A 23,514-nucleotide genomic window follows, 5' to 3' on the forward strand; every position below is an offset into this window, starting at 1 on the left:
CTCAGGTCATGAACTCATGGTTTGTGAGTTTGAGCCCCGCATCAGGCTCTGCACTGACATCATGGAGCCTGCTTGGGATTCTGTCTCCTTCTTTCTGCCCCTCCCCTAATCTCCCTCTATCTCTCTCAAAATAAATTAATAATTTTTTAAATGTTGAAGATGACTTGTGCCCATTAGTGCCTTTCTATCCTACCATGATGGCCTAAGAAAAGAGGGTACTACACTCTGACAGGGTCCTCACTTCTCTGATTCCTTATTCTCTGTGAAGGACCCCCTACACAGACCTGCTGACTCTTAACTGTCATAAGACTCGGTTTCCATCCTTTCAACCCTCCTCCCTTAAAAACTGTTCTAAACTGAGCCAATCAGAGATATTACCCAAGGAATCTGAAAATTGGCAAAGTAGCAGAAAAACGTCTGTTGGAGTAGAATTACTTTGATGGGCATACCTGAAAAGAAAATCCACATGTTCTTCTTGTTTGGCTCCTCCAAGATTTCCTCATTCAATCTTTCTGTTGGCCTCATCTCCTCAGTTATTCCTTTGGTTCCTATTATCTACCTCAGCTACTTGTCCAGAGTTGATTTCTGTGGCCTGTCAATAAAACGGATACTTAAATTATACAGATATTGACACCAGAGAGTGAATTGCAGGCAAAAGATATTCAGGGACATGTGGAATATTTAGAATTGTATGTCATGCCAAGAAATTTTGAAAATGCATTGAATCTTTTCCTTATTTTAGGAGGGCAAATAGCTTATGGAATACAGGGTCAAAACTAGTGAAATGGATTATCTCCTGCGACCCACTGACCATAGTCTCACTGAGGTAGAAACGCTGAAGAATTGGACAAATGACACTACAGAAAATTTACAGCAAATATTACAGGTCTAGAGAAACCATTTTTTTTTCTGATAACATTAGATAACATAAAATAAAAGATTCAAAATCAGATTTAAAATTCTGGACTAATGTCATGGAATAAAATTCAAAATTCTGAGGACTGCTAAAAATAGGTCTACTCTATTTAGAAACAGAACTTTACGGTGTGACAGTGTCTTTCATTGTGTCCTAGAAGTGCAATGCAAGAAGCCTGAGTAGTGCAGGTTTATTGTCTACTTCATCTAGAATAAAATATGGCCCAGCCAGTGGCTGACAGTGTAGTCTAAGAATCAGGGTTTCAGGTAATAGATGGAGGGTTAATGGCAATATTATTGGAGAAAGAGTATGTGCCTCAGCCTATCAAGATAGTTCTTGAATCTTCTCTAGATGCTTACTAAAAGAACCCCTCAAAAAAAAGCCTTAACAAATGAAAAGAGTAAGGTGACCCTTTTGTGAATATCAGTTATCCTTCTTTGCCACCCAGACATCAGCTTGCTCAATGATCTTGAAAAAGCTGCCATAGGATAGGGAAGTAGATTATGCATGGGCACAATTACATAGGCTGCCTTCTACAAGGTCAACTCTACCATCACTAATGATCCCATCATTACTGCTGGAACTCCGTTTGGCAGTTGAAGGTACATGCTTTTAGAAATTCAACTAGCCTTGAGATCCCTTTATAGTAACATGCATCAAGATACGCTGCAAGCCTTGGTGGCAGACAGATTCTATTAGATCCCTTCCACCATGAAGTGAGCAGTAATTTTCTTCTTACTCCAAATAACAATAAGACACTTATTCTGAATTTACTTCTGACAGTATCATCTTATGTGGACTTACCAAATTCCCTATATACCATGATGATATTCCACACAATATATGGACATGGGCATAAAAATATGCATGGGCAAAAAAATACATTTAATGAGGAAATAAATAAGTTAAGAGGCACGTGTGTTTGAGATTCACTGGTATTTTCAAGCATTCGATATTTGGAAGTATTGGAACAGCAAGAATCAAAGTCTCACCAGTGGCTTCACCTAGAAGATGAAAATTTACGAATTTGGGAGCTGTCTTGTAGGATGTTGTATATGTTTTCCACTCTGGGCTGTAGTAAAGTTTTACTTATACAAAGAAGGTATAGTTTTTACCAAGTGTATTGAATATTGTGAATGAGTCACTCAGTCCCCCTTCCAAACCACTTCTCATGTGCAAGAGACAGAATAATAAAAATTCCTTTTTGTTCAGACTCCTTTGCAGCTAAGGCTCAGTATGTGATTGCTGATTCATCAATCAGATATACACACATGTGAGACTTCAAGTCAGAATCTGGTTTGGTGAAAATAGGATACATACTACGCTGGTCGTACTGTGGCAGAATCAGAACATTCATGGAAGCACCAGCTTTGCTATGGCTCATCGAAATGAGAGCAGTCTGCCCAGAGCAGAATCAAAAGCATCTCTGGAGAGGCTCATTCCTCAAAAGTCAAACAAGAATTGTTGCTTCCGCCCTTAATGTGTACCTTTCCACTGAAAAGAACCAAATTAGATTCCTTGGTTTTCAGCTAAGAAATGAAGAATGCTAATAACTGGAAACTAAAACTATCATTTGACCATGCCGGACCATTAATGTCACGGGAGCAGGCAGAAAATAAGGTCACATTGTCCGGATCAATACCTGTGGAATATCAAAGGAAATAGGTTTGAATGTAAATATTTTAGGATGTCATAACAACTGTGACCAAGTAGAAGTCTAAATGGCTTATGTACCTCAAGAAGAAAACTGTAAGCCACTCTATTTGACAATGTGTCTAAAAGTGCTGGCTGAAAAGCTAAAGAAAGGTAAGGAAAATGGACGGTGGTAAGATAAAATGACAAGGACCAGCTGCTGCACTGGTGTACGTGATGGGTCCTGAGGGCTGTATTTTTTCCTCTATTTCCCTCCTTGGTTGTTACTATCATTGTTATAATTTTTATATTTTACACTATTACAGCAATTGGTGTGTTTCAAATTCTGTGTGTGTTAAACATGCTAACATGTAATAAAAATAAAAAATTAACAACATACTACATAGGCTGGTATTGGTAGTATTAAGCTTCCGCAGTATTAAACTAGCTCGACAGAAAAGTAGACAAAGATGAGTGATAAATATAGTCATTAGTGATTATTAGTTAATCTATACTTTTCTAATGATGAGAAAACTGGGCTGAAAATAGGGAAGGAAGGTATGAAAAATAGAGGTATTTGATTTTTTAGCTATCCCTTTTTAAAGGTTACCATCAGAGAGGAGAGAGTTTTGATTGCAAGGAAGATTACAGTGGCATCTTCATCATCATTAATAGGTGAATAAACTCTCCTTTAATTTAAAGAGACTATAGTACTCCATTCTCCCTACCCAGTAAACTCTCTACAACATTGACAACTTGTCCATGATAGGAATGAATAAGAACAAGTGACTTCTTATATTAATACTACACCTGAGGGATCCCTGTCATAGATACTGTTCTTCCATTGTGTCCTGCCAGGTACACTTAGCAGAGACAATAAAGTGCTCTGATGGTAGGTTTGTAGAGTGATATTTTTAATCGCTTAGTTCACTTCTGCACTCCTTTTATGAAACACTAACATGAAAATTAGGGGAAAAACTAAAAAATAAAAACTGGAAAAACACTTCTTTGTAAAAATCCCTTTACTATATGGGGTGCCTGGGTGGCTCAGTCAGTTGAGCACGTGACTTCTGCTCAGGTCATGATCTCGCGGTTTGTAAATTGGAGCCCTGTGTCAGACTCCGGGCTGACAGCTCAGAGCCTGGAGCCTGCTTCAGATTCTGTGTCTCCCTCTCTCTGCCCCTCCCCTGCTCACACTCTGTCTCTCAAAAATAAATAAACACTGAAAAAACAAATTCCCCCACTATCCTCCTCTGTCCTTTAAAATATACCATTTATTTTTCATGACTAGGTGGTTTCAATGATGAATTACATTAAGTTTTAAGGAAAAAGTATCAATAATAATATCAATATTATGCAAAATTTTATGCAAAGATATTTTAAGAAAGAAAACCACAGACCTAAAACTATCATAAACAATGATACAAAAAATCCTTAACAAAATATTAGTGAATTGAACCCAGTAATATATAAAAAGTATAATAGATCACAACCAAATGTTACTCCAGGAATGAAAGATAGGTTTAATACTAAAAAATTAATTATTTATTCACCACATTAACAGAATAATGTAGAAAAATATCTGTATAATCAACACCCTTTTATAATAAATAAAAGAGACTCTCAACATATTAGCAATACCGAGAACTTCCTCAACCTGATAACATACATCTATGAAAAATTTGTAGTTATGAACATAGTTACTAGCCAGTATAATGAAGCAAGAAAAATAAATAAAAGAAATAATGATTGAAAGGAAGAAATTGCCTTTGTTCACAATCCATGATTACTTGTAGTGAAAACACCAAGAAATCATCAAAATCTACTAGAACTAACATGTTTCTGAATACAAGGTCAAAAGTCCAAAATTAACTGTATTTCCATATATAAGCAAGAAACAATCAAAGTAAAATATAGAACACATTGATAATAGCATCAAAAATAAAATACTTATGAAGTAATTTAACGAAAGACATGCAAGATACCCTTATTGAAATATGTAAAACATTGCTAAGTGAATTAAATAAAACCTAATATGTAGAAAGATATATCATCATGGGTTGGAAGACAACAAACATGGTAAGACCTACATTCTTCTAAAATTAATGTATAGATTTAATGAAATCATAATAAAAATTCCAGGGGAGCCTGGGTGACTTTGGCTCAGGTCACGATCTCACAGTTCATAAGTTTGAGCCCTGTGTCAGGCTCTGTGCTGACAGCTTGGAGCCTGGAGCCTGCTTCGGATTCTATGCCTCCCTCTCTCTTTGTCCCTCCCCACTCACATGCTGTCTCTCTGTCTCTTTCTCAAAAATAAATAAGCATTAATTTTTTTTTAATTCCAACAGTTCTCTTTTTTAGAAATTTAAAAATTGGTTCTAAAATTTGAATGAAAATAACAAAGGATCTTGAATAATTAAAAAAACACTCTTGAAATATAAGAATGAGCTTGCAAGAGTTATACAACTGTATTTTAAAAATTATGAAAAAGCCACAGTAATCAAGAGCATGTGGTAGCAGTATAGAGACAGAGCAAAGGATCATGGAACAGAAGAGAAAGTCCACAAATAGCCCTACACATGTATGCAAAGGCAATTCAGTAGAGAAAGGAAACCTCTTCAACAAATGGTGCTGGAATGACAGATAAAAATAAGTCACTTATTTATAAGAGCTATTGCTTAACATTAGATCCTAATTCAGTATTGGTAATACCACTTTAAATTAAGACAAGGGTTAGCAAAACCTCAGAGAAAACATCTACTGGTCTACTTCTATTTGAAATATAATGGGGAAAATATTATCCCAACCTTTGCCATGTGCTGTCTTTCTGTCAATGAATGAATTGTATGATATCTGTCTTCAATTTTTTTTGTTTATTATACCAATTATTTATCATAAATAATTATACATTTATTATAAAAAATCTATCAGGCCTTGAGCAAGAGTATACAGTGATAAACACAACAAAATAGTCTTTATCTTCAAGGACTTTCAGTATATAATGTTTAAAGGTAGAACACTCACATTATTTAAACAAAAACACAAATATATAATGACTTATTTTCCTAACATAATACAGTTTGTATGATTTTTTTAAATGCTTATTTATTTTGAGAGAGAGAGAGAGAGCACGAAAGTAGTTGAGGGACAGACAGACATGGAGAGAAAGAATTCCAAGCAGGCTCCACACTGTCAGCACAAAGACTTCCAAGACTCCATCCCCTGAACCATGAGATCACAACCTGAGCTGAAATCAAAGTAGTATGCTTAACTGACTGAGCCACCCAGGCATATGATTTTTAATATATTCATTTTGGAATGGATCTCATCTCAGTATGCCAGTAGAACTCCTTCCCATCAGATATGGAAAAAAAACCATAATGTACTTGGAAAATATAACGGTTCCCAGATAGACTGGGGCTGATTAACTTTTTCAAGGAGGTCAGGAAGTCAAGGTTGAGCTGAGATCTGAAGGTTGGTAGGAATTAGTTAAGTACAGAGTATAGGGCAGAGGTTCTGGTTTTAGGAACAAGTAGAAATGTCCTGAAGTGGATGAGAATTTTGTGTGTTTGAGAAACTATAAAGACCGGTTTGTATGTGTCTGTGTTTGAGAACTAGCCAGTTGGTCTGGTGAAGAACACGGAGAAAAGGCACTGCCTAGATCACACAGAGCCCTGGAGCTGTGTTACAGATTTTGGAGTTTATCCCAAGGGCACAAGAGTGGGCTTCTAAAAGGTTTTAACCAAGACTGGTGCTACTTGATATACTCTAGATTTTTCTTTAAAATTTTTTTAAATGTTTTATTTATTTTTGAGAGAGCACAATCAGGGGAGAGGCAGAGAGAGGGAGACAGCAGATCCAGAGTGGGCTCTGAAGAGACCAGTGAGACAGATGTGGGGCTTAAAGTCACAAACTGAAAGATCATGACCTGAGCAGAAGTTGAATACTTAACAGACTAAGCCACCCAGGTGGCCCTGATATACTCTAGATTTTTAAAAGGCCACTGTCTCCTCTAAGTAGGAGACTGAGCAAAGAATAATCCACAGATTTTAGGTACCTAAGGAAACACAATTGTCACATGAAGTGGCATTCTGGCCCAAGAAGACCATCCCACTTCTCAGAGAGTACATAGGACACAGAATATCTGCACACTAATCCAGTTGCTGATATTTTAAAGTTCCTTTGAAACTTTCTTAAACATGTAGATCATTGATTCATCATGGCTCTTGGCTCTTATAGCTTACAATAGGGAAAAACTTATTCTGACTTGAAACATTCGAACTGAAATGCAAATCACCTCCAGCAAAGGATAACTTCAGAATAATTCCTACTGAGCATATGACTTACAACCATGTTGCACCCGCGGGGGCCCATCAAGGCATGGCTTGTTGCAAATATACACTTGAAAGTGGCTGAAATGAAGTATTAGAAGGGGCTGTACAAAACTATTTCCACCTTGAAGGTTGTCTTCTAAGACAACAATGCTAGTATTTATAGAGCTAATGGCTAGTTACTGTTTCTGAAAGTAATTAGAAGTTGGGCTAGGAAGGAAGCCTCTTTAACACCTTTTAAGGACTGGAATTTAATCTACCCTATTCTCATTCTTAGTCATTTGAGTTACGAGTATTTCATGGTGTAGACTCTGAAGAAGCATTAAAAGCCTGCAGTTGTAAGCTGAAGCAGTTTAGTTGTAGAAATAAGCTTTCAATGGGCGAAAAGCTCATATAAACACTGAAAACAAAGCAGGCATTATTTGCTGATTTCATTCTTTAATGATATAACAGTGTATGACAGTAACACTTCATTGCATAGTTTTCCCCAACACTTCATTGCATAGTTTTCCCCAAAACTACATTCTCATTCATCCACACCTTAGATTGCAGGACTCAATCATGCAATTTGAGAAGATATTAAAGAACTTTACGAAGGTAGCTAACAGACAAGATTTACCTCGGGGATTCTAATTCAAATGCTGTTCAAAATCCCACCTCTGATTTCATCTATAATTTTTAAAAAATTTTTTATGTTTTATTTAGATGTTTGAGAAAGAGACAGAATATGAGTTGGGGAGGGGCAGAGAGAGAGGGAGACACAGAATCTGAAGCAGGCTCCTGGCTGTCAGCTGTCTGAGCAGGCTCCTGGCTGTCTGAGCTGTCAGCACTGAGCCCGATGTAGGGCTGGAACTCACGAACTGTGAATCATGACCTGAGGTGAGGTCGGCTGCTTAACCGACTGAGCCACCCAGGCGCCCCTCACCTATAGCTCTTGAGTGTGTAATTTAACTTCTTCAGGCTTCGACTCTGCTTTGGTGATCAAAGTAATATTTTACAGGTGTAAAACATGTTCTCACTTCCTTGGTTAAGTTACAAGGAAGTTGGTATCCAACACCTTCAGGATAGGATATAAATTCTCTAATGTGGTAACAACAACACCAACAAACCTTCTGGTTCCTGCCTCACGTTTCTTTTCTTTTCTTTCTTTTTTTTTTTTTTCTTTTGTTTCGTTTCTTGCCACGTAGACTGAGTTCCGGATTTCAAACTACTGGACGGAATGTACTGTGATATAACAGAGCTGTGACAAATGCCAATGCTGGGACCTGAGAAAGATTTGATTTTGTTCTCCTGACTTCCTTCCCACTCAATCTGACTTAGAATGTATCATGCTGTACTTTAACTGATTCATCGTAAGTCTTTCCTATTAGACTGTGAGCCACATAAACCCCTGCATCTAACAGAATTCTTAAGACATACCACTCAATTCCTATTTGTTGAATGGATACATTAAAGGCTGAATGAAGCACAGGTTCATTCAGTTATAGAGTTTGGGAGTAGATAGTGTAGCTAAATCAAAATAGAGTATGAATTAGTAGTGATGTGGCTCTCTAAACAGTCCCTAATATTCAAGATTAAGATTCTCTTAGGGCGCCTGGGTGGGTAGGTCAGTTAAGCGTCCGACTTCGCCTCAGGTCATGATCTCACAGTTGTGAGTTTGAGCCCCACATTGGGCTCTGCTTCAGATTCTGCTTCAGATTCTGTGTCTCCCTCTCTCTCTGCCCCTCCCCCACTCATGCTCTGTCTCTCTCTCAAAAATAAATAAACATTAAAAAAATTTAAAAAGACTAAGATTGTGTTGATAGAAGAAATTTACAGCATCTACATTTCAGGAAATAATCAATAGATATTCTAATCTGTGGAGTCATATAAAAACTTGTATTTATTATTTTGTTTTAATATATAATATTTATTTATTTTTAAGAGAGAGAGAAGGAGAGGGGCAAAGAGAGGGAGTCACAGTATCTGAAGCAAGCTCCAGGCTCTGAGCGGTCAACACAGAGCCCAACACAGGGCTCGAACTCACGAATCACGAGGTCATGACCTGAGCCTAAGTCAGATGCTTAACCGACTGAGCCACCCAGGTGCCCCAAAACTTGTATTTATTGACTCCAGATTTGGATAGCACTACTAACAAAGGGTGTGAAGAAAGTGATAGTGTAATACTAAATTATATACAATATATAACAAGAGACTGTAGATGTAAAATAAAACAAAAAAAATTTTTTAAAGATTTTTGTGATTAAAAAACATGTTCTGTCATAGTACACAGGTAAGGACATCCATAAGGATTGGATAATACTATACCTCAATGTACATACCACTTAGCCTTAGAAACAGTATACGAGCGATACTAATAAAGTCCTTAGTAAATCCCTTTCTACAAATATGTAAAAAAAACCCCTATTATATGTAAATTGAATAGTTAACTTTTTGCTTCTTTTTCTCCTTTTCTTATACCATTTATTTTTTCTTATTATATTCCTAAATTCGTTAGAACTAATAGAATATCTTTTGAGGAGATGATGGTGAGTATCCTTGTCTTATTTCTGATGTCAAAGGAAATTATTCTAGCATTTCACTAGTAAGATTATTTCCTGAAGTTTTTCAGAATATTTTTAAGATTTCCTTCTATTGCTGGTTTGACTATTATAGAATATGTGGTGAATTTTTATTAGAAAGATTTTTAATCTTTTGTGCAGATCATATGGAGTTTCCTCCTTTATTAATGTTAAAACATCCTTGCATCCCTTATTAAACCATACTAGTGTAAAATGTATTCTTTTCGACACATTGGTCAATTCAGTTTGCTGGTATTTTTGTTTTGTTGCAAAAATAAGATTGCCATGAAGTTTCCTTTCTTCTTTCTGAATTTATGTGGGATTTGTATTAAGAATATATTAGCTTTGGAGTACCTAGGTGGCTCAGTCGGTTGAGTGTCTGACTCTTGGTTTTGGCTCGGGTGACCATGCTAGGGTCATGGGATCAAGCCCTGCATCCAGCTCTGCACTGAGTGTGAAACCTGCTTATGATTCTCTCTCTTCCTCTACCTCTCTATGCCCCTCTCCTGTGCTCATGCTCTCTCTCTAAAAAACAAACAAAAGCAAAACAAAAAAAGAAACAGAAACAGAATATATTAGCTTCATAAATTCACTGAGGATTGTATTGGGTTTCTATTACGGCTGTAACAAATTATCACAAATGTAATGGTTTAAGACCATACGAATTTATTATGTTACAGTTCTACAGGTTAGAAGTCGGACATGGGTCTCACTGAGCTACTAGAAAGATGTCAGCAGGATTGCATGGTTTTCAATCCCTTTAGAGACAATTCATTTCCTTGCATTTTTGAGCTGCTAGAGGTCACCTTCCTAGGGCTCAGTATCCTTTTTCCATCTTCAAAGCAGCTTTTGGAACCTGCTTCCACTGCTGTATCTCTTTGACACGCCTCCTCTGCCCCTCTATCTCATGTTTAAGGACGCTTGGGATTTCACTGGGTCTCCCTGGATAATGCAGAGTATTTATACTTATATCTTAATACATCTGCAAATTCCCTTTTGCTGTGTGTGGTAACATATTCACCAGTCCTGGGGTTAGGATGCAAATATCTCTGGAGGATGATTATTCTCCTTTTCACGGGTATTCATGCTTTTGCTTTGTGTGGAGGAATCTGTAGAGGATTGAAATAATAATTCCTTGTATGTTTGACAAAATTTTATGTGTAACATCAATTGGATTTGGGGGTAGGTTTCTGTGTACGAAAATATTTTAAGATAATGAGTTAATTTCTTCAATAACAAGAACATTCATATTTCTTGAGTAGGTTTCAATAAATTCCTGGATATATACAGTTAATTTACATTACAAAGGGGATTATTACCATAATGTTTCCAAAGTGTTCTTTTACCACCTTTTAAAATGTATACTTTTTCCGAGTTAAAATTCTTTTTTTTAAGTTTATTTATTTATTTGAGAGAGAAAGAGAGAGAGAGAGACAGAGACAGAGAGAGAGAGAAAGTGGGGGAAGGGCAGGGAGAGAAAAAGAGGATTCTAAGTCAGCTCTGGGCTGAGGACAGAGAGCCCCTTGAGTGGCTCTAACTGGTGAACCACAAGATCATGACCTGAACTGAAGTTGGACACTTAACCAACTGAGCCACCTGGTGCCCCTGAAGTTTCTTGTTTTTGTTTTTTTTTTAATATGAGTTTTGATCACACTAAAAATTTCTCTGTTTTACTAGTCTTTTGTTTGAAAAGATCCTAGAGCTGTTGAAGGTATGGTTGTTTTAATCTCGCTGATTTCCAAACGTGCTGTAATTATTTTCTTCTCTTTTCATTGGAGTTATTTTATTGTTTTGTTTTCATTTTGAATCTCTTAAATTAGATGTTTAGTCCTTTTACTTATATACAGTAAACCCATTCAAGGTAACGGAATTCCCTCTAAGTACTATTTTAGCCGTATCCTACAAGTGTGACATGGGGAATTTTTTTTAACATTCAATTAAAAGTAGTTTTATTATTACATTGTTTTCTTCTTTAAATGATTAGGTATTTCAAGTGTGCTTTTAAAATTGTAAGTGTTTGACGTTTTAATCAATGTTTTTGTTATTGAGTTCCAATATAATTATAATGTGCTCAAACGTGGACTATGATACTGAATTTTAAAAACTGGTTGCAGTCTTAAGGAGAGAACATAGGCAACTAAGTAAAATGTAACGTGTAAGTTTGAAAAGAAAGTGTAATAACTAATTGTTAGATGAAGTCACAGGCACACACATCAAATTTATGAATATAAATGGCTGGTTCTCCAGGGTTTAGGCAGTAAAAAAAATCTTCAGAGCCACGAGTGGAGGTCTGTTGGAGTAGTTGCTCTGACATCCCGCAGATGTAAACTAGGGCAACCCGAACATACTCAGTCATCCAAAAACAGTTGTATAATGAACAGTGCTAGAAGTTGGGCATACAACAGTCAAGAGGACAAGCAAGTTTCATTCTGTCTTGGAACTCAAAAAAGTCAGAAGTGATAAAGGCTACAAAGGAAATGATGTCACCATGCAAGTTTGACATTATTTGTATTTATGTGTATAAAAATACACACACACTTGTACTGTTCATAACTACTTTTTTACATAATTTCAAACCTGCTTGATAGTTCCCCTTTGATGGTGGATTTGCTAATTGCTACTGGTAGCTGTGTGTGTGTGTGTGTGTGTGTGTGTGTGTGTGTGTTACCAGATATATCAAGTCTACTGAAAAAATTTACTATTAATTTTTTTGCCTAAATTTTATTTTGTCTGGTTCTAGAATTGCTATTCCAGCTTTATTATTTTTTTCAAGTTTATTTTGTATTTTTGAGGGGGGAGGAAGAGAGAGAGAGAGAGAGAGAGAGAGAGAGAGGAAGGGCCAGAGAGGGAGAGAGAGAATCCCATGAGGGGCAGAGAGAGAGAGGGAAAAAGAAAGAGAATCTCACACAGTCTCTGCACTGACAGTGCGGAGCCTGAAGCAGGGTTGGAGCTCACCAGAAATGGAGTCAAACTCACTCAAAGCAGGGCTCAACACTGGGTGTTGTATGGAAACCAATTTGACAGTAAATTTCATATATTAAAAAATAAAAAAAAATTAAAATAAAAATAAAAATTAAAATTAAAAAAAAAAAAAAAAAAAAAAGCAGGGCTCAAACTCACGACCCATGAGATCATGACCAGAGCAGACGTTGGATGCTTAACTGACTGAGCCCCCCAAACACTCCCTGGCATTCTTTTAGTCAGTATTTGCCTAGTTTATTCTTTTCTATTCTTTATTTTTATTCTTTATGTATGCTTTTTCCCCCGACTTTATTCAGATATAAGTGACATAAAACATTTGTAAGTTTTAGGTGTAGGACATATTGATATGATACACCCATATATGGCAAAATGATTACTACCATGACATTAACTCCTCCATCAAATCACAGAATTACTATTGTGTGTGTGTGTGTGTGTGTGTGTGTGTGTGGTGAGAACATTTAAGTTACTCTCTTAGCAACTTTCCAGTATATAATACAGCATAATTAACCATAATCACCCTTGTACACATTAGATCCCTACAATTTTTTGTCTTAATAAGTCAAAGTCTGTACCCTCTGGCCAACATTTACCGATTCCCCTCACCCTTCAACATCGTTCTACTCTACATCTATGAATTCAGATTTCTTAGATTCCATATATAAATGACATGCAGTATTTGTCTTTTACTGTCTGACGTATTTCACTTAGCATAATGCTCTCAAGGTCCACCTGTGGAGGTGCAAATGGAAACATTTCCTTCCTTCTCATGGCTGAATAATATTCCATTGTATACACACACACACACACACACACACACGCACACACACACACGCCCACACCCCTTCTTTATCCATTCATCTGTTGACAGACTTTCAGGTTGTTTGCATATCTTAGGTATTATGAATAAAGCTTCAATGAACACCAGAGTGCAGATATATCAAGATACCGTTTTCGTTTCTTTTGCATATATACCCAGGAGTAGGATTGCTGGATCATAAAGCAGTTTATTTGCCTTTTTTTTTTTTTTTTTTTTTTAGCAAATTCCATGCCGTTTCCCATAGTGGCTGTACCCAATTTACATTTCCATCAACAAGGAACCTACAATAGGGCATTCCCTTTTGTCCATATCCTCACCAGCACTTTGTCTTTTTAATAATAACCATTCTAACAGGTGTGAGGTGAACTCTCACTGTGGTTTTGACTTGCAATTGCCTGGTAATTAATGACGCCGAACACCTTTTTGTTTACCTGTTGGCCATTTAAACATGTTCTTTGGAAAAATATCTATTCGCTTCCTCTGCCCATTTTTTAATTGAACTGTTTGGGGTTTTTTTTTGTTTTTGTGGGTTTTTTTTTTTTTTTGCTATTGAGTTGCAGAAGTTCTTTATATATTTTAGATAATAACACCTTATCAGATATGTGGTTTGCAAATATCTTTTCCTGTACCATAGGTTTCTTTTTAATGTTATGGTTTCCTTGCTGTTCAGTAGCCTTTTAGTTTGACAGAATCGAATTATTTATTTTTGAAATTAGGAAGCATGATACCCCTAGCTTTATTCTTCTTCCTCAGCTTTGCTTTGGTTAGTCTGGTTCTTATGTGGTTTTTATACAAATTTTAAACTTGATTTTTCACTTTTTTTAGAAAGTACCATTGAAATTTTGTTAGAGATGGCACTGAATTTATACCTGAATTGGGTAGAATGGAAATTTTTGCAATATTAATGCAATGTATTAATACAATATTAATTCTTGCATTCCATGAACACAGAATATCTTTCTTTTTTTTTTTTTGAGTCTACTTAAATTTCTTCCATCATGGTCTTGTAGTTTTTAATGTATAAATCTTTCAGTTGTTTGGTTAAATTTAATTATAAATATTTTATTGTTTTTGATGCAATTGTAAGTGGAATGATTTCCTCTATTTCTGTTTTAGACATTATTTTTAGTGTTTAGACACAAATGATTTCTGTATGTTGCTTTTATATCTTGAACATCACTGAATTTGTTCATTGGTTCTGAGTTTTTTGGTAGACTCTTTAGACTTTTCTATACATAATATCATGTCATCTGCAAATAGACTTTTACTCTTTTATTTCAAATTTGGATGACTTTTATTTCCTTTTCTTAATTTTTTAATGTTTATTTATTTTTGAGAGAGAGAGAGCACAAGTGGGAGAGGGGTAGAGCGAGAAGGAGACACAGAATCCAAAGCAGACTCCAGGCTCTGAGCTATCAGCACAGAGCCCAATGCAGGGCTCGAACACATGAACTGTGAGATCATGACCTACGCTAAAGCAGGATGCTTCACTGACTGAGCCACTGAGGCGCCCCTCACCTTTATTTCTTTTTCTTGCCTGGTTGTTCTGGTTAGTACTGCAGTACTATGTTGAATAGCGGTGATAGTTGGCACTTTTGTCTTATTTCTGATCTTAGAGAAAAAGCGTTCAATCTTTCATGGCTGGGTATAATGTTAGCTGTGGGTTTGTTGTATGTGACCTTTATCATATTGAGTTATGTTCCTTCTATAACCAATTTGATGATGCTTTATCATGAAAGTATGTTGTATTTTAGCAAATATTTTTGCTACATTTATTGAGTAATTGTATGATTTTTGCCTGTCATTCTATTGATGTGGCATATCACATTTATTGGTTTGTGTATGTTTGAACCATCCTCGTATCCCAAGGACAAATCCCAGTTGATTATGGTATATGACTCTATTATTATTTTTTTATTTTATTTATTATTTATTTATTATTTATTTTATTTAAAATCAAGTTAGTTAATATGTAGTGTAATAATGGTTTCAGGAGTAGAATTTAGTGATTATAGTATATGACCCTTTTAATGACTTGCTAAGTTTGGTTCGCCAACCATTTGTTGAGAACATTTCCATGTATATTTATCAGAGTTTTGGTTTGTAGTTTTCTTATCTTGTAATTTCCTTATTTGGTTTTGGCATCAGGGTAACACTGGCCTTATAAAATGAGTTCAGATATGTTCCCTCTTATTCAATTTTTTGAAGAGCTTGAGAAGGACTAGCATCACTTTTCTTTAAATATTCATTATTGTTCAGTAGTGAAACCATCTGGCCCTAAGCTTTTCTGTTACAATCTCCTTCCTCATTATTGGTCTGTTCAGATTTTTAATTTTTCCTGATTCAGTCTTGGTAAATTGTGTGTTCCTAGGAATTTCTTCATTTTTCTAGATTATCCAATTTTTTGACAAATAATTGTCCATAGTAGTCTTTTATGACACTATGTATTTCTGTGGTCAGTTGAATATCTCCTCTTTTATTTCAGATTTTATTTATTTGAGTTTTCTTTTTGTCTTGGTCTAGTTAAAAGTTTGCCAAATTCATCTTTTCGAAACACAAGCTCTTAGTTTCACTGATATTTTCTATTATTTTTCTGGCATCTATTTCATTTATTTCTGCTCTGACCTTTGTAATACCTTTTTTTTTTCCCTGTGAAGTTTGGCCTCAGTTTGTTTTTCTAGTTCCTTGAGGTGTACAGTTATGTTGTTTAAATACCTTTTTTGTTTCTTGATGTATGCATTTACCACTGTAAACTTTGTTCTAAGAACTGCTTTGACAGTTTTATGTATGTTGTGTTTCCACTTCTGTTTGTTTCAATTTTTGTTTGTTGGTTTGTTTCTTCTTTCGCCTATTGGTTATTCAGGAGTGTGCTGCATAATTTCCACATATTTGTAAGTTATCCAGCTTTTTCTGTTATTATTGATTTCTAGATTCATACTATTATTATCAGAAAATATTTGGTTTAGGGGCACCTGGGTGGCTCAGTTGGTTAAGGGTCTGACTTCAGCTCAGGTCATGATCTCACAGCTCATGAGTTTGAGCCCAGCATTGGGTTCTGTGCTGACAGCTCAGGCCCTGAAGCCTGCTTTGGATTCTGTGTCTCCCTCTCTCTCTGCCCCTTCCCCACTCATACTTTGACTCTCTTGCTCTCTCGAAAATAAATCAACATTTAAAAAAAGATTTTAAAAAAGATTTGATATGATTTTAATCTTCCTAAATTTGCTATGACTTGGCTTCTGACCTAACATATGATCTTTCCTTGAGAATGTTCTGTGTGTTCTTTAGAAGAATATGTATCCTGCTGCTGTTGGATGGAATGTTCTGTTTAGGTATGTTGAGTCCATTTGGTCTAAAGTATGCTTCTAGTCCTATGTCTCCTTGTTGATTTTCTGTCTGGTTGATCTATCCATTGTTAAAAGTGGGATATGAAGACCTCTACTATTATTGTTTTTCTACCTTCAGATCCATTACTATTTGCTTAATACATTTAGGTGCTTCAGTGTTGGGTGCACATATATTTGTGATTGTTATGTCTTCTTGATGAATTGATCACTTTATCATTAAATAGTGACCTTCTCTGTCTCTGGTTGCTGTATTTGGCTGAGAGTCTATTTTGTCTAATATAATTATAGGTACCCCTGATCACTTCTGGTCTCCACTTACATGGAATATCTTTCCATCCCTTCACTGGGATTTACCCTTGGGATATGAGGATGGTTCAAATATACACAAACCAATAAATGTGATATGCCACATCAATAGAATGACAGGCAAAAATCATACAATTACTCAATAAATGTAGCAAAAGTATTTGCTGAAATACAACATACTTTCATGATAAAGCATCATCAGATTGGTTATAGAAGGAACATAACTCAATATGATAAAGGTCACATACAACAAACCCACAGCTAACATTATACCCAGCCATGAAAGATTGAACGCTTTTTCTCTAAGATCAGAAATAAGACAAAAGTGCCAAATATCATACCTATTCAACATAGTACTAACCAGAACAATCAGGCAAGAAAAAGAAATAAAGGTGAGGGGAGCCTCAGTGGCTCAGTCAGTGAAGCATGTTATACACATAACATAAACACAAAATATGTCTTTAAAGCTGAAGTGAATCTTATTGGCAACATATAGCTGGGTCTTATTTTTTTTAATCCATTTTGCTATTCTTTCTTTTATTGGAGAATTCAATCCACTTACATTTAGAGTAATTCTTGATAAGTAAAGACTTACTAATATCTTATTTGTTGTCTTCTAGCTGTTCGTTCTTGCTGCCTTTGTGAACTGATGATTTTGTGTGTGGTATTCTTTGATTCCCTTCTCTTATCTTTCAAGCATCTACTGTAAGTTTTGCTTTATGGTTACCAAGAGGCTTACATAAAACTTCTTACAGATATAACTGTCTATTTTACACTGATGATTACTTAATTGTGACAGTATGGAAAAACTACATGCTTCCATTCCCCTGTTTATGTTAATACCACAATTTACCTCTTTTTATACTATGTATTCATTAATAAATTATAGTACTTCTAATTATTTTTAGTACACCTATACTTTAATTTATACTGTAGCTTAGTGGCTACACACATCACCATATTACAGTATTAGAATATTCTGAATTTGATGATATATTTACCTTTACTATTGTGTGTTAAAGTCTTACACATCTACATTTTGTTAATAAGCATCCTTTCATTTCAGCTTGAAGAACTCGTTTCAGTGTTTTTGTTAAGGCACATCTAATAGTGTTGAACTCCCTCAGCTTTTGTTTATCTGAAGAGTCTTATTTCTCTCTCTTTTTTAAGTTTTTATTTATTTATTTTGAGAGAGAGAGCACCCAAGTTGGGGAGAGGCAGAGAGAGAAAGAGAGAGAGAGAAAGAGAGAGAGAGAGAGAGAGAGAGAGAGAGAATTCCAAGCAGGCTTCACACTGTGAGTGCAGATCCCCATGCGGGTCTCAATTCCAAGAGCTGTGAGATCAAGACCTGAGCTGAAACGAAGAGTCAGATACTTAACCAACTAAGCCACCCAAGTGCCCCAGAAAAAAACCTTATTTCTCTTTAAGTTCTGAAGGATAAGTTTTCCAGATGGAATGTTTTTGGTTGACAGATTTTTTTTTTTCTTTCAGCACTTTGAATATATCATTCCTCTTTCTCTGGCCTGTGAGGTTCCTGCTGAAAAATCTACCAACAACCGTATGCAGGTTCCACTGTAATCGACAAGTTTTTTTTAACCTCTTTTTCTTTTAAGATCCTTTGACTTTAATTGTTGATGGGCTTATGAGAATATGTCTTGAAAAAATATTTCTTTGACTTTATTTTGTTTGGTGACCTATGGGCTTCACGAACTTGGAAAATTACATCTCTTTCCAGATTTGGCAACTTCCCAGCCATTATTTCCTTAAATAAGCTTTCTGCCCCCTTCTCCCTATCTTCTCCATCTGGATCGTCAGTAATTCATAAATTGACCTTTTGAGGGTATCCAATTGATCATATAGGCTTTCTTCATTCTTTTTCATCTTTTTCTCCTTGTTATCATCTGATGAAATTATGTCCAAGTTCTTGTCTCTATGTCACATATTTGAACTTTTCATTTCATTAATTGTATTTTTCAGCTCCAGAATTCCTATTGGTTCTTTTCTGTATTTATCTTTTTGTTAAACTTTTCATTTTGTTCACATATTTCTTCTCAAATTCATTGAATTATCTTTGTGTGTTTTCCTATAGACCACGAAGTTTCTTTAAAATTGCTATTTTGATTTCTTTATCTGATAAATCACAGCTCTTCATGTCTTGGGTCTCAATTACCAGAAGATTGTTGAAATTCTTGGTGGTGTCACAGTACCTTGAATTTCAACGTTCTTTGAACTAGCAGTAACCTCCTCCAGTTCTTTACTGCTTTCCAGAGAGAAAAACCTTACAATAGCATTGATACTCTGAGGCTCTCTCAGATCTTCTGTAGGTACACCTGCCTCATACTTCTTGCTCCCTGTTATGGCAGAAATCTTAGCCTTGTAGGCCTACTTTGGACACTGCAGTGCACCAGGCCAAGTGCTGACAGCCTCTTTTTTGTTTTTTTTCAAATGTGGTACCAAGGCTGAAATTTGTGGTCTCTTTCTGGTCTGCAGATTTGGCCAAATTTTTGTGTATGCTCACTAGCTATCTGCTGAAGCCAACTTTTGCCACTGTGGGGATTGCACATGGAGAGGTGGCCATAGGGTGAAGTGTGGATGTGGGTGAGGCATTCAGAGCACTGGGTGTGCCCATAGGCCAGTTGAAGGGATCATGGGTGAGGCATTTCCTGGAGTGTGTGGGTGGGCTTCTTGATGGAATCTACACTACAGTTAGAAATCACATCTCTTTAATGTTCTTCAGGAGTTCTATCTACCATTTTTCCTGCCTTCTCTTGTCCCTCAGTCATGCAGCTTGTGGCTCAGTACTCTGGATGGTGTGAAAGGGAAATCAGCCATTCTGGCAGCATCCCACACGGTTCAGAAAGCTCGATGCTCACTCACACACTCTCCCTTTGCCCCATGGGATAAATCACGAGCCAAGGAAGGTCTTTCTTGGCCCTAAGCTGTGCTGCCTTGCAGGCAGAGTGAGTTGGGTAACATAAAGCCATTCCTCTTACTCATTCCAAAGGATCCACATAATACATGCTAGAACTTCTCTGGAAACCCAGACTCCTACAAAGGTTCTCTTGTCCATGAATGACCATCTAAGTTAATGTTCACCAGGGCCTCCTGAATCATGGCTGAGAGGGTCTGGAGCTGGTTTCACAAACCACTGCAGGGTTCACAGCTGGGATCAAGGTCTATTTGCAGGTTACTCATGCACAGATGAGCAAGACTCCTCTTACGCCCCTTTGTATATGATGCTGGATCCCACACTTCCCTTAAAGACACGTTTATCCATGGATGCTGAATTTTTGTTGGTGAGGAATAGAACAAAACCAAGAGACATTTTATGCCACCATGATGGTAACTTCATTCCTTCTGTGCCTATTTTTAATTATATTTCCTACATATAGCATAATCTGATTTTATCAATTTTATCAAACACTGTGCTAATTTTAACCTATGAATTTGTCATATGCATTACAATTACAGATCTGCATAATTCATTTCTCTCTTTTGTTTTGAGCTTTCTTTGTCCTATTTTGCCTCTATCATTTTTTTCCCTTATTTTACTTTTTCAAGACTGATTTTTTTTAAATTCCCTTTCTCCCCTGTATCTTTTGGAAGTTGCATACATTTCAATTATTTTAGTGGTTGCCATTCTACTTTCACCACATCTATGTAATTCAAAGATTAATCAGAATTTTTTTTTCTATTCTACATTAGTACCAGTTGAGGTCACTTCATCTCTCAAAAACCCTCTCTTTTGGGCTAATATATTATTGCCCACAATGTTACAATTGGTAATTTTAAGTTCCCAAATTAGATAATAATATTGATAACACACATGTTCCCAGACACGTACCAATTTCTTTGTTCATTAGTGTTCTTTCTCCTTTGTTATTTTTCTCATTTGCTAAATACGTCTTCACTACTTTCTTTAATACAGTCTGTTGTTGACAAGCTATCTCAATTTCTGTGTCTGAAAATCATAAACAGCAGTACTTATCTGCAGGAAGCAAAGTGCTCTCAGTTTTCATTACCAGCAGTCTGTGGTATAAGCAGCATCACCATTTGGCCTTTTTAATCAAGCACATTGAACGGTGTTTGAAGTGTCTGTACATGAAAGGGATGATAGGAAAATTGCACTAGATGAATCGCAGTAGAGTCTTTTTTGGCTTACAATGTGATCTTGGGCTATAGTTGAGACTAACTGCCCTGTTACGAGATACCAGGTAACCACGTGACCTCAACTGCCCATCATGAACTGGGTGTTTTCGGATACAGCAAGCCATAAATTCCGACATGACCAGATCACTCCATATCATTTGAAGTGGTTGATGTGGGATAGCTATGAGTGACCAAGCTCTAAAGCAGATGGCTCACATCCTCAGTGTGTTCCTGCTATATTTCTCATCCTTCCTCAGACAACTTTAGCTTCATATGGAGTTTTCTAGTCTAATGAGGAGAAAAAAACAAACCAACCTAGCTTGGAAATGGCTTTATACAGTAAGGCTGCCCTTGCTCAAAGTGGACTCTTAAGATGTCCAGCCCCACCTTGGCATAGCCTTGAAGGACCCAAAGCAGAGAAAACTTCCTTGTAGGGAGAAAATACTTTTTTTTTTAATACTTAATTTTTTTTAATGTTTATTTATTTTGGAGAGAGAGAGAGAGCATGAGCAGCGGAGGCGCAGAGACAGAGGGAGACAAAGAATCTGAAGCAGGCTCCAGGCTCTGAGCTGTCAGTACAGAGCCTGATGTGGGGATCGAACCCACAGACCACAAGATCATGACCTGAGCTGAAGTCGGTCACTTAACTGACTGAGCCGCCCAGGCACTGGAAGGAAATCTATTTTAAAGTATGGTTGACATTTAAATTTAACAGAATCACCTCATTGTTTTGTTTTTTGGTTTTTTTTTTTCAGGATGGTCAGGGACTGGGAAGGCTGAGTAAAGAGCAGAGTTGATAAAATTTGGAAAGTTTTCCTCTTGGAAGGAGTCCAGTCTAGGAGTAATTTTGTTCTAAGTGAGTACTCACCCAGCTGCTGAATATGCACTTAATAATTAAGTTGATAAAATATACTACTATATGGATATCAGTCAGCCTTTCCCCCCAGCCACTCCAAAATTTGCTTAAAGATCACTAAAAAAAGTGCCTCTGGTAGAGGACACATAGATGCAAAAACACAGGCTGGCTATCACCAAAGATGACTTTTTTCCAATTTTGCCCGATTGAACGTCAGCAATGTCTAACCTTCCGTATGGCTGAATTACTAAGAAATCACCTGATGGCAGATGAAGTATTTACTCAGAGAGGTAAATTTGTTCTTATTGGAATAAGCACATTTTTGTATATAGTTTTGACATCTCTGTTCATCACACATCTAAAAGCAGCAATATCTATATTCTTATGAAATATCTTACCACGATGTTATTCCACCTAATCTTTCTTCTGATCAAGAAATTAATATTCTTATAAAAGAAGTAAGGCAATGAGGCTTTCTTATCACTTAGAAACCACATGAATTATAGACTACTAGAAAAGTATAATAAAGGCAATTATAGTACTTGCTGAGAGACAGATCTTAAAAGGCTTTGGAATCCATCCTTCAGGAGGTAGTATATACTCTGAGTCAGCAATTAATAAATAGTTCCGTTTCCTTCTTTGCCCAAACCAGATTATGTGGGTCTACAAACACTGCAAGGCATCAAAATGAAACCAGCCCCTCTCACTGTCACAGCAAAGAACTCACAATGTTGACTGCCCCGTGACCAATTCCTTCACGACCAAATTGGCTATACTGGATTCTGTTTTATATAAATAAGAATGCTGGCAGATATGGATGTTAATATTATCTATACAAAGTATACTGAGTAAATGTTTTTGAATCTGTGAATGGGCTTCTATGAAACTTAAGAGACATACTGTATGCAAGTTTTATAATCAGTGGGACTCACTGGTCAAAGAAAAAATCACTTATTATTAGAAAAAATGAGAGCAAATTCAGTCACTAGATGATTATCTTGAGGCTTAATTTTCTCACTTATCCTTAGTTTCCTTACAGAGTTGGAAGAATGTTAATTTCCATTATATTTGTAAAAGAAGTGGATTGTGAATTTCTTACATGCAAGGACAATGACTTTCATATTTGGTTACATCTAGAATCTACCATGATATCAGACACACTGTGCCAAAAATAGTTGTTGATTTAAATTGCAAAGTTTATGTACTATGTTCATGTTAACTATTCTATTAATGAAGTCAGTGTTTCACAATATTCATTTATATAATTATAAGTATCTAGATATAGACAAAATGTTTCTTGTGTACAGGCAACAAAATGCCATTTTATTGAGTTAAAGTCATTAATAAAGTTACTTGGAAACTGTATGTCCAGGGATGTGTGTTAGTTGGCACTTACCATGGGTAAATCTATGACATCAACAAGAAATTCTGTATAAGTAAATAGGCATGGAGAAACAAGTTTAGACTTGTGGAAGGACAAGTTGAGATAAAGAAGGGACAGCCAAAGAAGGACTTTGTGGGATGATTAACATGTCAAAGGAGATATTTTTATTAAGGTATTTCCATTTGGAGTTCAGTTTAAATCTTCTTCTCTTTCCTTGAACATGAAACACACAT

At 36.2% G+C, this 23,514-nt stretch overlaps 1 long non-coding RNA gene across 1 annotated transcript in view; it reads right to left on the reverse strand.

The window, feature by feature from the left end:
- Positions 1-455: 455 nt before the first annotated feature.
- The window catches only part of LOC109278888 (uncharacterized), a 245,480-nt gene continuing 222,421 nt past the window's right edge, over positions 456-23,514 (reverse strand). Inside the window, exon 3 of the long non-coding RNA XR_002085880.2 lies at positions 456-592. This is a non-coding gene — a long non-coding RNA (uncharacterized LOC109278888). The remainder of the gene's footprint in view (positions 593-23,514) is intronic.

The sequence above is a fragment of the Panthera pardus genome, unplaced genomic scaffold, assembly GCF_024362965.1.
Source record: "Panthera pardus isolate Hobbes unplaced genomic scaffold, ASM2436296v1 HiC_scaffold_2, whole genome shotgun sequence".
Lineage (NCBI taxonomy): Eukaryota > Metazoa > Chordata > Mammalia > Carnivora > Felidae > Panthera > Panthera pardus.